At 39.9% G+C, this 13721-nt stretch overlaps 1 protein-coding gene across 12 annotated transcripts in view; it reads right to left on the minus strand.

Moving 5' to 3' along the window:
* Window positions 1-13721, minus strand: part of LOC132005609 (zinc finger protein 30 homolog) — a 100551-nt gene that overhangs the window by 13887 nt on the left and 72943 nt on the right. For 3 of the 12 annotated variants that reach the window (XM_059382949.1, XM_059382938.1, XM_059382946.1), the window contains exons 1-2: window positions 5180-6043; window positions 4555-4618 (exon numbers count right to left, since the gene is read on the minus strand). The exons of 1 other annotated variant lie outside the window; for it this stretch is intronic. The gene's annotated coding sequence lies outside the window, so the exon portion shown is untranslated. Of the gene's footprint in view, window positions 1-1428; window positions 1574-4554; window positions 4619-4754; window positions 6044-13721 lie in introns of those variants that run through there. 8 more of the 12 variants (XM_059382944.1, XM_059382941.1, XM_059382948.1 and 5 more) reach the window with 7 other exon arrangements.

Below are 13721 nucleotides of genomic sequence, written 5' to 3' on the forward strand. Positions count from 1 at the left end.
ATAGGTCATGATCCCGGAGTCCCGGGATCGAGTCCCGCATCGGGCTCCCAGCTCCATGGGGAGTCTGCTTCTCCCTCTGACCTTCTCCTCGCTCATGCTCTCTCTCACTGTCTCTCTCTCAAATAAATAAATAAAATCTTTAAAAATAAATAAATAAATAAATAAATAAATAAAATAAAAACTACCTCTCTCAGCTATTTCTTTTGGTATTTAACTCCATACATTTAACATGCTACTATTTTTACTTCTGAATTTTTAGTTTTAGTCACTCTTTGCTGAAATTAAAATAATTTTGTTTTTTGTAAGCTTAATTTTCTAGGAAATTATCATTCATTCATTTCTCAAACTCTCACCCAAATCAGGAGGACGAATGAAGTTTTTGGCATAACAAAGCAGACTGGTCTATTTCATGTTGTGAGAATCCTTCAGAAATTCAGCCAAACACTTCAGAGTGTCCCTGTAACCCATTTGAGTAAGTAATAGCACACAGAAAGCCTGTTGAAGGAATTGCTCAGGCAGTCTGAACATTACTGCCCAATAGCTTATTTCTTATGTGATTTATAAAACATCCATAAAATAGAATACTAAAGTTATCATTAAATACTAAGTTCTAGAAGACTGTTAAGGAATAGAAAGTATTCAAGATATACTGAAAGAAAAAAAGATCAGTTTATAAAACAATATATAATATAATTAGCTATTTTAAATCATTAATGTGAAACAGACCTCAGTAGATGGGTGAAAATTTCCCTATTTCCATTCTGACACTTACAATTAACTTAAATTATAATTAAGTCTCTCACTTTAAATGCTATTTCTATCACAAGAATTATAATTACTTGGAAGATTTCTCAAATAAGAAGGGGGATGCTGGGATTTTACCTTTCTCCATATACCCATGATAATCCATGAGGGTGCTGAATGTCTCTTAAACTAATAACTAGAGGTCTTGATTTCTTTTAAATTTTCTATTAGGGCTACCCCATTATTTGGAAATAAAACCATACACAAAAACACATGCTTCTAGAAATATTTTGAGAAAATATGCTATAAATATTAATAGTGATTATTTCTGGATGTTGAGACCATGGATAATTTTAATTTCTTCCCTTTTAGGTCCCTTGGTTACTTATTATTTTACACGCCTGCATTAACTCCACCAGAAATATTGTTTTAAAAAGCATTCCCCGGGGCGCCTGGGTGTCTCAGTGGGTTAAAAAGCCTCTGCCTTCGGCTAAGGTCAGGATCCCAGGGTTCTGGGATCGAGCCCCACATTGGGCTCTCTGTTCAGCAGTTAGCCTGCTTCTACCTCTCTTTCTCTGCCTGCCTCTCAGCCTACTTGTGATCTCTGTCTGTCAAATAAATAAAATCTTTAAAAAAAAAAAAAAAAAAAAAACACCACCATTTCCGGGGTGGGGGGGAAGGCACCTGGGTGGCTCAGTGGTTTGGGCCTCTGCCTTCAGCTCAGGTCGTGATCTCACAGTCCTGGGATGGAGCCCTGCAATGGGCTCTCTGCTCAGCGGGGAGTCTGCTTCCCTCTCTCTCTCTGCCTGCCTCTCTGTCTACTTGTGATCTGTCAAATAAAAAAATAAAAAAATTTTTTAAGAAAGCCATTCCCATTAAAAAGAATTTTTTATTTCTCAGTCATTTTTTATTCTAGTCATTAAGAAACTGTCATTAAATAGGCCTACATAAATGGTAACAACAAGGAAAACAATGTGACTGAAAGAATAATTCCTACCAATTCTTTCTTTTAAATTCCTACCAATTCTTGAATACTGTCTCTCATCAATACCTGAGATCCTTCTGTGAAGGATCACAATGCTTTTCCAAAGTGATTATGAGAGAGAAAAACAAATGCTTATTTCACAGCAGCTGCTCAATAACTTGAGCTTAACCTTCCCAGGCTCCAGTCAATACACCAGTTATTAAATCCCTGCAATGTGGGCGCCTGGGTGGCTCAGTGGGTTAAGCCTCTGCCTTCAGCTTGAGTCATGATCTCCAGGTCCTGGGATCCAGCCCCGAATCCCACTCTGTGCTCAGCAGGGAGCCTGCTTCCCCCACTCCCTCTCTCTGCCTGCCTCTCTGCCTACTTGTGATCTCTGTCTGTCAAATAAATAAGTACAATCTTAAAAACAAATAAATAAATAAATCCCTGCAATGTATCTTATAAATTGTGTTTAAGATACATATATAACTTAACAATTTCTCAAATATTTTTATTCATAAAGATCCTTTTCAATATTATATTTATACATAAATATTTTCCTGATGATTAACTAAATTACTAATAAATGTAATTTTTAGTATTGCGTAACATTCTACCACAGGGATGGAGTGTGAGTTACTTAATCATTTCCATATTGCTGGATACTACTTTTATAAAAGGTTATCCCAAAAGCCATTCCTAGTTATACCAGATTTTTATTCTATAGTAGTAAGAATCAATCTTGTTGGGTCTTATATAACTTTGATGATATTATGAAATGATAGATTTCCTCCCCACTAAATTACCTGCTGACAAATATATATAACAATCCTGTACATAATCTTAGATTTCTGTCATCCTGAAAACCTATAAACAGAGTCCAAAGACTTCACATTAAGAATCTCTCTTTTGCGGAGCACCTGGATGGCTTAGTGGATTAAGTGTCTGATTTCAGCTCAGGTCATGGTCTCAGGGTCCTGGGATGGAGCTTCCCCCTTGGCCCCACTCTCCCCATGGCTCCAAGTTCACTGGAGCGGCTCCCTCTGCACCACCCCCACCATTCCTGCACATTCTCTCTCTCTCTCTCTAATAAATAAAATCTTTTTTTAGGAAAAGAATCCCTGTTTTGGTCCATTCCAGTGTCTGATTCATTTTCCTGCTTGCAAGCATCCATCCTAATTAATCTCACATTTTCGTTACTCTTTTTTTTTTCTAAGATTTTATTTATTTGACAGACAGAGATGACAAGTAGGCTAGAGAGGCAGGCAGAGAGAGAGGTGGGGTGGGGGTGGGGGGTGGGCAGGCTCCCCGCTGAGCAGAGAGCCCTATGTGGGGATGTGGGGCTAGATCCCAGGACTCTGGGATCATGACCTGAGCTGAAGGCAGAGGCTTTAACCGACTGAGCCACCCAGGCGCCCCACATTTTCATTACTCTTGAGAATACAGAAAGCTGATATGGAATGACTAAGAGTCATCATTAAAACCAACAGCTAAGGGACACCCGGGTGGCTCAGTTGGTTAAAGCAGCTGCCTTCGGCTCAGGTCATGATCCCAGCGTCCTGGGATTGAGTCCCACATCGGGCTCCTTGCTCGGCGGGGAACCTGCTTCTCCTTCTGCCTCTGTCTGCCATTCTGTCTGCCTGTGCTCACTCTCTCTCCCTGATAAATAAATAAAATCGCTAAAAAAAAAAAAAAAATAACCAACAGCTAATATTAGTTAAGCACTCTTCTCATGTGCCTGGTACTCCTCAAGAGCGTTAAGAGATATTAATTTAGTCAATCTTTAAAACCGCCCCGTGAGGTATATATTATTGTAATTCTGGATTTACAGATGAAGAAACTGGGACTAAAAATATTGCTTAGAGTCACTCAGATTTAAGTAGCAAGCAGGATTCAAATTCCTTTAATCTAGGTTCAAAAAATATTTTTTTAAGATTTTATTTATTTGACAGAGAGAGAGAGAGAGAGATCACAAGCAGGCAGAGGGAGAGGGGAAAGCAGGCTCCCTGCTGGCTCCATCCCAGAACCCTGAGACCATGATCCCAGCAGAAGGCAGAGGCTTACCCCACTGAGCCACCCAGGTGCCCCTAGGTTCAAAATTCTTAAACACCTTATATACCTGAGTCTACTGAAAACACAGCCCAAACAAATTCATGCTACAAACTTTCAGTCATAAGATGAGTCAGTTCTGAAGACCAAAAGTACAGCACAGTTACTGTATAATACACCTAAAATTTGCTAGGAGAGTAGATCTGAAGTTTTCTCACCACACACAAAAGTAGCTCTGAGGTGATGGACCTTAATTAATTAGTCTGACTGTGGTAAACATTCCATTCCACAATGTATACATATACTGAAGCATGTTGTACACCTTAAATATATACCATTTTGTATTTGTGAAAAATAAGCAAAACAAACCCATGCGACCACATCTGCCTGGTAGTAAAAATTTACAATCACGGAGTCCTTTGGAAAAAAAATCCCCACCCCTAATCTGGAATCACTGAAGGTATCTAAACAAACCCTAAACTACTCCTTAAGAAACCACAGTCGAAAACAAAGCACGAACACTGACTTCCCAAAGCGGTATTTCCACAATCAGAATCCTTAAGAAAAAGTGCTCACAAAGCAACTGAATATATAGCATACGGTTAACTAACAGCAGAATTGCACTAAATGGACATTAGAGAGCGTTACCTATTAATTAGGTCCCCTAATTAATCTTAAAGCCCAAATCGATGAATAGACCATTCTTAAGCAGCACATTCCAAGGGAAGAAAATCAAGAAGCCCAGTGTTCTGAAAATCAAATGCATTTCACGGAAACAAAGAGCAGCACAAACTCACACAGAACCTGGCTTGCCGAGGCGGTTCCTTTCACTTCAAAGGCCTTCTCCGGAGACTGGCAGGGCTGGGGAAGCAGACAGTGTTCATTAACACCCCAGGCTTTTCTTGATCGGTTAGAAACCACCCTCCGTGCCCTGCGACCCTCCCTAACCACCAGAGTTATGCACAAACGGAAACGAGAGGCAAATGTTTGCGGTCACCCGTGTCCAGGTTCGCGGCTCTGCGAACGCGGTAGTTCGGACATCGCCAGGGCTCACCCCGTGGGACGGCCCACCGCGTTGTCTTCTGTCCAGCGGATACTCCGGACCTCAGAGGTCAGCCCTGAATCTAGCTCCAGCGTTTTCAGGGGACCTTTATTCTGGGGCTCCACCTCCGACTGCCCTCTACGGCCGGGCCTAGGTGGTTGAGGAGAAGAGCGAGGAGCGTAGGACCCCGAGGAGCGTAGGACTGCAATTCTCGAATTGCAGAATAGGCCGCGCCCACAAACCCGGCCCGGCCCCGTCACTGCCGCACGAGTTTAAATCCACCCGGTCCGGGTCTCCTCACTCTGGAGGAATCGCCCAGTAGTCCGAGGCCCCAGGACCCACTCCCAAGTCCGGTCCGCAGAATCCGGCCCTTCCCGTACTCGTTTCTTTCCGAAAAGCCGCGGCCACAGCAAAGCCGGGCCCCGCGCGATCCTGCCGCGACCGGCTCTGACGACCACCCAGCCTTCAAATCTCCAAGCTTCCAGATAGCCTATCGCGGCACGAGTGCGCAGGCGCGCAGGGGGCGGGGACAAGTGTCTCGGTTCTTCAGGAAGGGCTGGCCGGGAAGAATGGGGCCAGGCAGTCAGCTTTCCAAGTGGAGAAGTAGAGTTCCGGCAGGGCCAAGGTTTCTCAAGCCTGCAAAGGTGACCCTGTGAGTGACCGGTGCTACCGAGGATAATCCGAGCCTGCTCCCTTTTTGGAAATGTAGTCCAAAATCACTGTGTATTCTAGCTTTCTACTTTTGGCTCTTGGCTCGGTCCCCCCGTTTGTGCCGCGAACGCCACCCTCAAGCACCGAGCACTGAGGCTTCGGGGAGTTGTTTCTGTCCAGAGTACGCAGGCGCGGGAGTAGGTTGGGGGCGGGGCGAACCCTGACCTTTACTGAAGTTGGGGAGACTCTTGGAGCAACAACCATTGGAGTCTGCTCCTGGCTTGGGGCCTCTCCAGATCTTTATTTAGGCTTGAAGGGATGACCCTGAGCGATAACCAGTGCTCTGCTCATGGTTCATGTGTTGTTTGCTGGGGTACTGGCGTGGTGTCTCCAGTGCCTGAGTGTGTGATCGTAGACCGGGTTTGTTTTTTCCTGCTTGGAGCTGTTTCCCCGCATATGTGCCAGTCTTTCAATGCACCGGGAAGGACTGGGAAGGCACCACAGAGAATACTGTGCGTGATTATGCCTGACTGTGATGCCAGGTTTGTCTGAAGTCTCTGTGGTTTGTGGCATTAAAAAAACAATAAAGTGAAATTCAATGGAGTGAATCAGAAGATCTAATTGGCTTTATTTAACTATTCGTGAGTTGGGCAGTATCCCTACTAATAAATAGATATTCCCAGGAGTTTTACAGAATGGAAAATTTTAGAGGCAGGATGGTGGGGCAAGGAAATTATTAGCAGAATAAAAGAAAGGGTTGTTTCACGCCAGGTCATCTTTTTGAGGGAAGGGAAGAGTCTTATTTTTCAAATTCCCTTTCTAGAGCTAATCAGGAAGTTTCAAATGGACTGTTCAAAGGTCACATATCTGGGAGTAGTTAAAAGTGCAGTTGCTAATTATTTAAAATTGTTAATCTTGGCTTGCTCTCTGTGGGTAAGTGATTCCATTTGTGGGCCTGTTTCTTTTATAATTGTGAAGTGCCTCAAAGTGTGTGTATCATTGAAAGTGGATGTTCTGTGAAGGAAGGAAACCAGGGACTGTCACCTCCATATATACCTTTTTGACATAATTATTTTGAATTAGAGGCAATTTATAAGCATGAAAGTCAGGAAAAGCACTCTCTTTCCTCCCCCCACTTCTGTCTAAACACAGGGTATACATTCTCCCTTATTGGAAACAACTCTAGACTCTTAGTCCATAGATGGCACCAAAGGAATCTGCAAATAAACCATACTTCATTAATTGCTTTCACAGATTGCCATCCTTGGAAGCCTAAAACTGCTTTAATTTATCCTATCATTTCTCTAGAAACTTATTATTTGTTGAATGCGAAGCCACCACTTTTGAGTTACTCTTGTTTTCTCCCATATGACATGTGCATACATGTTAATAAATTATTTGTCTCCTGTTACCTGTCTTTTTTGTTACAGAGCCCCAGCTGAAAACCCCAAATGGGTAGAGGTAAAAAAATTTTCTCTCCTGTAGCCCTATTGTGTGTTATTTCTGGCATAGTTTTGATAGGCCTGCACTTCTGCTTCTTAACTTTCCATGGACATTATGTTTGTGGGTGTAGGGGAGCAGAATTTGCCACCGAAAATATGTCTTCTTTAGCATAAGGATTATTTTAGGCTGATTATTTTTAAGAAGCTGCAAACACAGAAGGTCTGAAACTGGGTAGAAGTTACTTATTGTAAGAAACATTTACATTTAGGGCATTTGGGTGGCTCAGTCGTTAAGTGTCTGCCTTCAGCTCAGGCCATGATCCTGGAATCCCGGGATCAAGTCCCGAATCAAGATCACTAGTCAGCAGGAAGTCTGCTTCTCCCTCTGACCCTCACCCCACTTGTCTTCTTCTTCTCTCTCTCTCAAATAAATAAAATCTTTTTAAAAAAGAAACCTTTACATTTGTAGGGGTGTCTCCCTCACTGTACCAAGAAGAAGGTACCTAAATTTCTAGAATATTATCAGTGGAGAAGGCATGGACTTAAATCTACATAACAACCTTATCCTTGTTGGGGCATCTGGGTGGCTCATTGGGTTACAGCCTCTGCCTTCAGCTCAGATCATGGTCCCAGGGTCCTGGGATTGAGCCCAGGTCCTGGGCTCTCTGCTCTGTGGGGAGCCTGCTTCCCTTTCTTTCTGTCTCTGCCTGCCTCTCTGCCTACTTGTGATCTCTGTTTGTCAAATAAATAAAATTTTAAAAACAAAACCAAAAACAACCTTATCCTTGTTTATTCTGCTTTTCGTGGTAACCCCCCATAACTGACCGTCCACCCCCAGCATCTTTTTTTGTCTTTAGCTGAAGATGGTAATGAAGATGATGACTTTGGCCACTTGGGGGAGTCACTCAGTTTTCCTAGGTCTCTCCCTTGTATACAGGAAATATACATGTTATTAAACTTTTGTTTACCTCCTGTTAATCTGTCTCATGTCAATTTAATTCTTAGATCAGCCCGAAGAATCCTGTAGAACAAAGAAAAATTTTTCCTCCCCAGCATGAATCACTATGTTACCAGGTGTTGGAATCTTTTTTTTTTTTTTTTTTAAGGATTTTATTTATTTATTTGACAGAGAGAGACACAACGAGAGAGGAAACACAAGCAGGGGAAATGGGAGAGGGAGAAGCAGGCTTCTTGCTGAGCAAGGAGCCTGATGCAGGGCTCAATCCAAGGACCCTAGGATCATGACCTGAGCTGAAGGCAGATGCTTAACCATCTGAGCCACCCAGGCACCCCCAGGTTTTGGAATCTTGATGGTCAGAATCTTGGCCATTAAGTGTGCCCTCGAGAATGTGGTGCTATGGCATTTAAATGAGTAAAATAATTAAAGGCAAAAAATATATAATATGATTATTGTTATTTCTGAGTGATAAGATTGTAGGATTATATAATCAGGAAGTTGAAATTAATGGGATTTCATAAAACAATAGAAGGGCACTTTACTTTCTCTTTTAGCTGCACTTGCAATATTCATCTGTCAATTAGGTTTTTTTAGTTTAGCTTTTAGGTTTTGGTTTTTGGGGTTTTTTTTACCTGTACCTAGATGAAATCTTGGATGAATTCAATGATGTTTTCAATCAGTCTTGGATGATACCAGTTTCTTTGAACAATTTTAGCTAAAAGATCAGTTTCATTTTAGTAATTAAAAATGTCTTTAGTAATAAAAATATCTGGTGTAATAATATTTCATTTAAAGTAAAAAAAAATCCATCTTTTTCTTTCTCCTTGACCACATCCAAATATGGTTATATCTCAATTACTCATTAAGTCAATATCTGGTATTTATTTAATAATGTAAACTATTTTTTTCTTCAAAATCAACTAGATTTTCTAGATATTTTTTCTTTATTAAGGTTAAGGATTTAATTAATTCTCTTTGTACCTGTTCTTAATTTTTAGAGATGTTCCACAGATAAAAATGTCCCATATTTATGATAAATGTTCACAGATGATTTTTTTTTTCAATTGTTCAAATACCCATTAGAATCTCTCAGTTTACCATTCTGGGGCTTCAGTTGTACTCTACAGTTGTCCTGAAACTTACTTCCATTATTTTCCTGAACTGGATTACTGTCTCTTGGAATTAAGTTAAATTTTCATTTTCATTAAAGTTCTTTTGCAACACCTTGCTTTAGATGCTATTTATATCCCCAATGTACTGAAATTTCTTGACTTATAGCATGGATCTTTAAATATATTTTATGCTAGTTATAGATGAGATTTTTAGTCTGTAGGCTCCAGATCTGAGAATTTTTTTTATATTTTTGGTTTTTGCAGTCTTCTCTATTTCAGGTTTTTTATTCCTGGAATTTGTATTTGCTGAAAGGACTGTTCCTGAGCTGTGGCTACTTTTTCCTTCTTCATAGCTTCCTGTTCTTATTTATGAGAGCAATATAATTTTCAATCTCTCAGTATAATTATAGTTGTTCAAAGTTTTTGTGTCCACTTTCGTCTTTTATGTCCAAATCAAATTTCTTTTTTTTTTTAAAGATTTTACTTATTTATTTGACATAGAAATCACAAGTAGGCAGAGCAGCAGGCAGAGAGAGAGGGGGAAGCAGGCTCCCCACAGAGCGGAGAGCGTGATGCGGGGCTCGATCCCAGGTCTCTGGGATCATGACCTGAGCCAAAGGCAGAGGCTTAACCCACTGAGCCACCCAAGCATCCCTCAAATTTCTTTTCAAAAAAGCTTGAATTCTTTTTCTTCCTTTTACATGGGATACTTTCCTGAAATGTGTGGTAATCCTTGCCTCAAGTCAAGAGGTAAAATTTTTCGACCAGCAGACATTAGAGCCAGCTTTTTTTTTTTTTTTTACCAGAAAACTTCCAGAAAGCTTTCTTCTCTGCTCTTTGGTTTAGAGCAGAAAATAGATCCAGTCTCCTAATTACTGGTTCGGAGCTAGGATAGGGAAGATCCTGAGAGGCCCACAGTTCTGGATATGGTTTTTCACTCAGACTCCCTATGCCTCAATCCTGTCTTCATTTGTGTGGTTGCACATCCTTTCTGGGTCACTTTACCCAGAGATCAAACCCCCTGTGCAGTGTATTTGATTACATAAGAGAGGAAAAGTAAAAGGGGAGAATAGCCAGTTTGTGCACAAATTTTCAATGCGTTTGTTTCCAGGTCCATACCTCTCTAGGTTTATCATCTTTCGAGAATATAGAACTCAGCAACCAATAGGATTTAATTGACATTTATAAGGGTTAATCCAACAGCAACAGAAAACATATTCTTTTCAAATGTTCACAGAGCATATAATGAGATACATCAAATGCATGGCCATAAAATAAACTCCTAATATTTAAAAGAACTGAAATCACATGGAGGATATTCTCTGACCACAATGGAATCAAACTAGAAATCAGTAACAGAAAACAGGAAGGTCTCCAAACACTGAGAAACTAAACAACAAACTAAACACTCTTGTAAGTAAACTGTGGGTCAAAAAGGAAACCTTAAATAGAAAATTACATTAAGTTGAATGAAGATATAAAATATCAAAACTCATGGGACAAAGATAAAACAGTACTATGGGGAACTTTTTTGGCACTAAAGGAATACATTAGGAAAGAAGAATCTGAAACCAATAATCTAATAAACTCCCACCTGAAGAACTTAGGGGGGGAAAAAAGCGATATACACACCAAGCAGAAGGAATTAAATTTAAAGATGAACTTTGACCTAATTCTCATACTTTATATGAAGATTCAAAATGGATCACAGACTTAAACATTAAAACCATAAAACTCATCGGAAGAAATAGAGGAGATTAGGACTAAAGATTCAGGATTAAGGTAAGTAGAGTTCTTAGACCTACTACCAAAAGCATAATCCATACAAGGAAAAACTGAAAAATTGGACTTCATTAAAAATAAATTCTCTGGTCTGTGAAAGTTCACATTAAGAGGATAAATAGAAAAGGTATAGTCAAGAAAAAAATATTTGTAAACCACGTATCCAACAGAGGGCTAGTATGTAGAATGGATTTGTTAGTTAGCTTGATTATGGTGACATTCACAATGTATGCATATAGCAAACCATCAAGTTGTGTTCCTTAAATATATATAATTTTAATATTCAATTATACCTCACTAAAAATTAGGGGTGGATAGAATGAAAAGGTCTAATATAAGTTTCATTGGAGTGTCAAAAGGGGAAAAAAAATGAAGAAAAGATAGTATCTAAAGAGATAATGGATGCAAAGTTTCTAGAATTGAAGAAAACTGAACCCACAAATCCAGGCAGTACAATATATCCCAGGTGGGACTAATGAAACAAAAAAAGACCTGTGCTTAAGCATACTATAAAAAAAAAAAAAAAAAAAACACAACTTGAGAATACAGAAGATTAAAAGGACCCAAACTAGGAATCCCTGGGTGGCTTAGTCAGCTAAGTGACTGACTTGATTTTAGTCCAGGTCATGGTGCAGGGTCCTGGGATCGAGTCTCACCTTGGGCTCTGTGCTCAGCAGGCAGTCTGCTTGAGGATTCTCTCTCCCTTTCCCTCTGGCCCTCCCCCTACTTGCACATGCACACTCTCCTTCTTCAAATAAAGGGAGGGGGCACCTGGGTGGTTCATTCAGTTAATTAATTTAGTTAATTGACTCTTGATTTGGGCTCAGATCATGATCTCAGGGTTGTGAGATCAAGCCTTTCCTCAGGCTCCCCACTCAGTGGAGTCTGCTTGAAATTCATTGCCTCCCACTCTGCACCCTGCCCCCGACAGCTTGTGGCGCATGCTCTCTCTCTCTCAAATAAATAAAATCTTTAAATTGTACAGTTCAGTGATTTTTAGTATATTCACAGAATTGTATAACAATTACCACAATTTTATTTTTTTTAAGATTTTATTTATTTATTTGGCAAACATCACAAGTAGGCAGAGAGGCAGGCAGAGAGAGGAGGAAGCAGGCTCCTCAAGGAGCAGAGAGCCTGATGCAGGGCTCGATCCCAGGACCCTGGGATCATGACCTGAGCGGAAGGCAGAGGCTTTAACCCACTCAGCCACCCAGGCGCCCCAATTACCACAATTTTAAAGCATTCTGATCACCTCCCCCAAAGAAACCCTAAACTTGGGGCACCTGTGTGGCTTAGTTGGGTAAGCATGGGCTTTTGGCTCAGATCATGATCCCAGGGTCCTGGGACTGAGCACTGCATTGGGCTCCTTGCTCAGCAGGGAGCCTGCTTCTCCCTCTTCCTCTGTCTGCTGCTTCCCCTGCTTGTGCTCTCTCTCTGTCAAATAAATAAATAAAATCTGTAAAAAGAAAAAAGAAAAAAAAGAAAGAAACCCTAAACTCATTAGTACTCCTATTCCCCCCCCCCACAATCCTTCTTCCCTAGGCAATCACTGTTTTACTTTCTGTCTCTATGGACTTAGCAATTTGGCGATTCCATATAAACTGAATTATGTAATAGGTGGTCTTTTGTGATTGTCTTTTTCACTGTTTTCATCTATGTTGTAACATGTATCAGGACTTCATTCCTTTTTATTGCCAAGTAATAGTCCATTGTATGGATATACTACATTTTATCCATTCATCTAGTAATGAGCATTTGAGCTGTTTCTACTTTTGGCTGTTACAAATAAATGCTGTTGTGATTATTCATTTACAAGTTTTTGCATGGACCTATGTTTTTATTTCTTTTGAGTATCTACTTAGAGTTTAATCAGTGGGTTATGTAGTAACTCTATGTTTGAATGTTTGAGAAACTGGCAAACTTCCAGAACAGCTATACCTTTTTACATTTCCATAAGTAATGTATGAGGATTCCAATTTCCCCACATCCTCACTTGTCTTTTTCATTATAGAATTCTTATTGTGTGTCAAGTGGTATCTCATTGAGGTTTGGTTTTATCTCCCTGATGGCTAATGATGTTCATGTACTGGTTGGCCAGTTACATACCTTTTGAGGAAATAACTAATCAGGTCCTTTCCCTGTATTTTATTATTGGATTATTTGTCTTTTTTTACTGAATTGTAACAGTTTTTTATGTATTCTAGATAAAATTTTCTTATCAGATAGATGATTCACAAAATTTCTTTTCCATTTGATGGGTTGCCTTTCTACGTTCTTCATGATGTCCTTCAAGCAGAAAGGTTTTTAATTTTGATTATGTTCAATAATGCATTATGGAGTTACCTTAATTTTGGGGGGCTGCTATAATAAAATACCATAAACTGTGTGGCTTATAAACAACAGAATTTTACTACGTACTTTTACTAAGCTGGAAGTCCAGGATCAGGGTGCCAATATGGTCAGGTTCTGATGAAGGTCCTCTTCAGTTTCATGCTGTGAAATTCTTGCAGTATCCTCATTGCTTGCCGTGTCCTCACATGGTGGAGGGGTTCCTGGGCTAAGACTGGATTGGTAAATTCAAACTAAAACAAGCAGGGATTTGATAAGCTCCACAAACTTTTTATGGAGAAAAGAACAAACTAAACCAAAAGTTAGGAGGTGGAAATAAGAAAGATTGGAGTGGGAAAAAATTAAATAGAGACTAAAAAAAAATAGAAAAGATCAACAAAATTAAAAGCTGATTTAAAAAACAAACAACCCCCCCCCACCTTTCTTGGTAAAACTTTAGCCAAACTAAAAAGGTAGACTGAAAATTATAAAAGAAAGAAGGGAGACATTACAGCTGATGCCACAGAAATATAAAGGATTGTAATAGTCTACTGTGAACAACTATATGCCAATAAATGGGATAACCTAAAATAATGGACAAAACCCTAGAAACATCTAACCTACAAAGCTGAACCATGAGGAAATA

Source organism: Mustela nigripes, chromosome 17, assembly GCF_022355385.1.
Source record: "Mustela nigripes isolate SB6536 chromosome 17, MUSNIG.SB6536, whole genome shotgun sequence".
Classification (NCBI taxonomy): Eukaryota; Metazoa; Chordata; class Mammalia; order Carnivora; family Mustelidae; genus Mustela; species Mustela nigripes.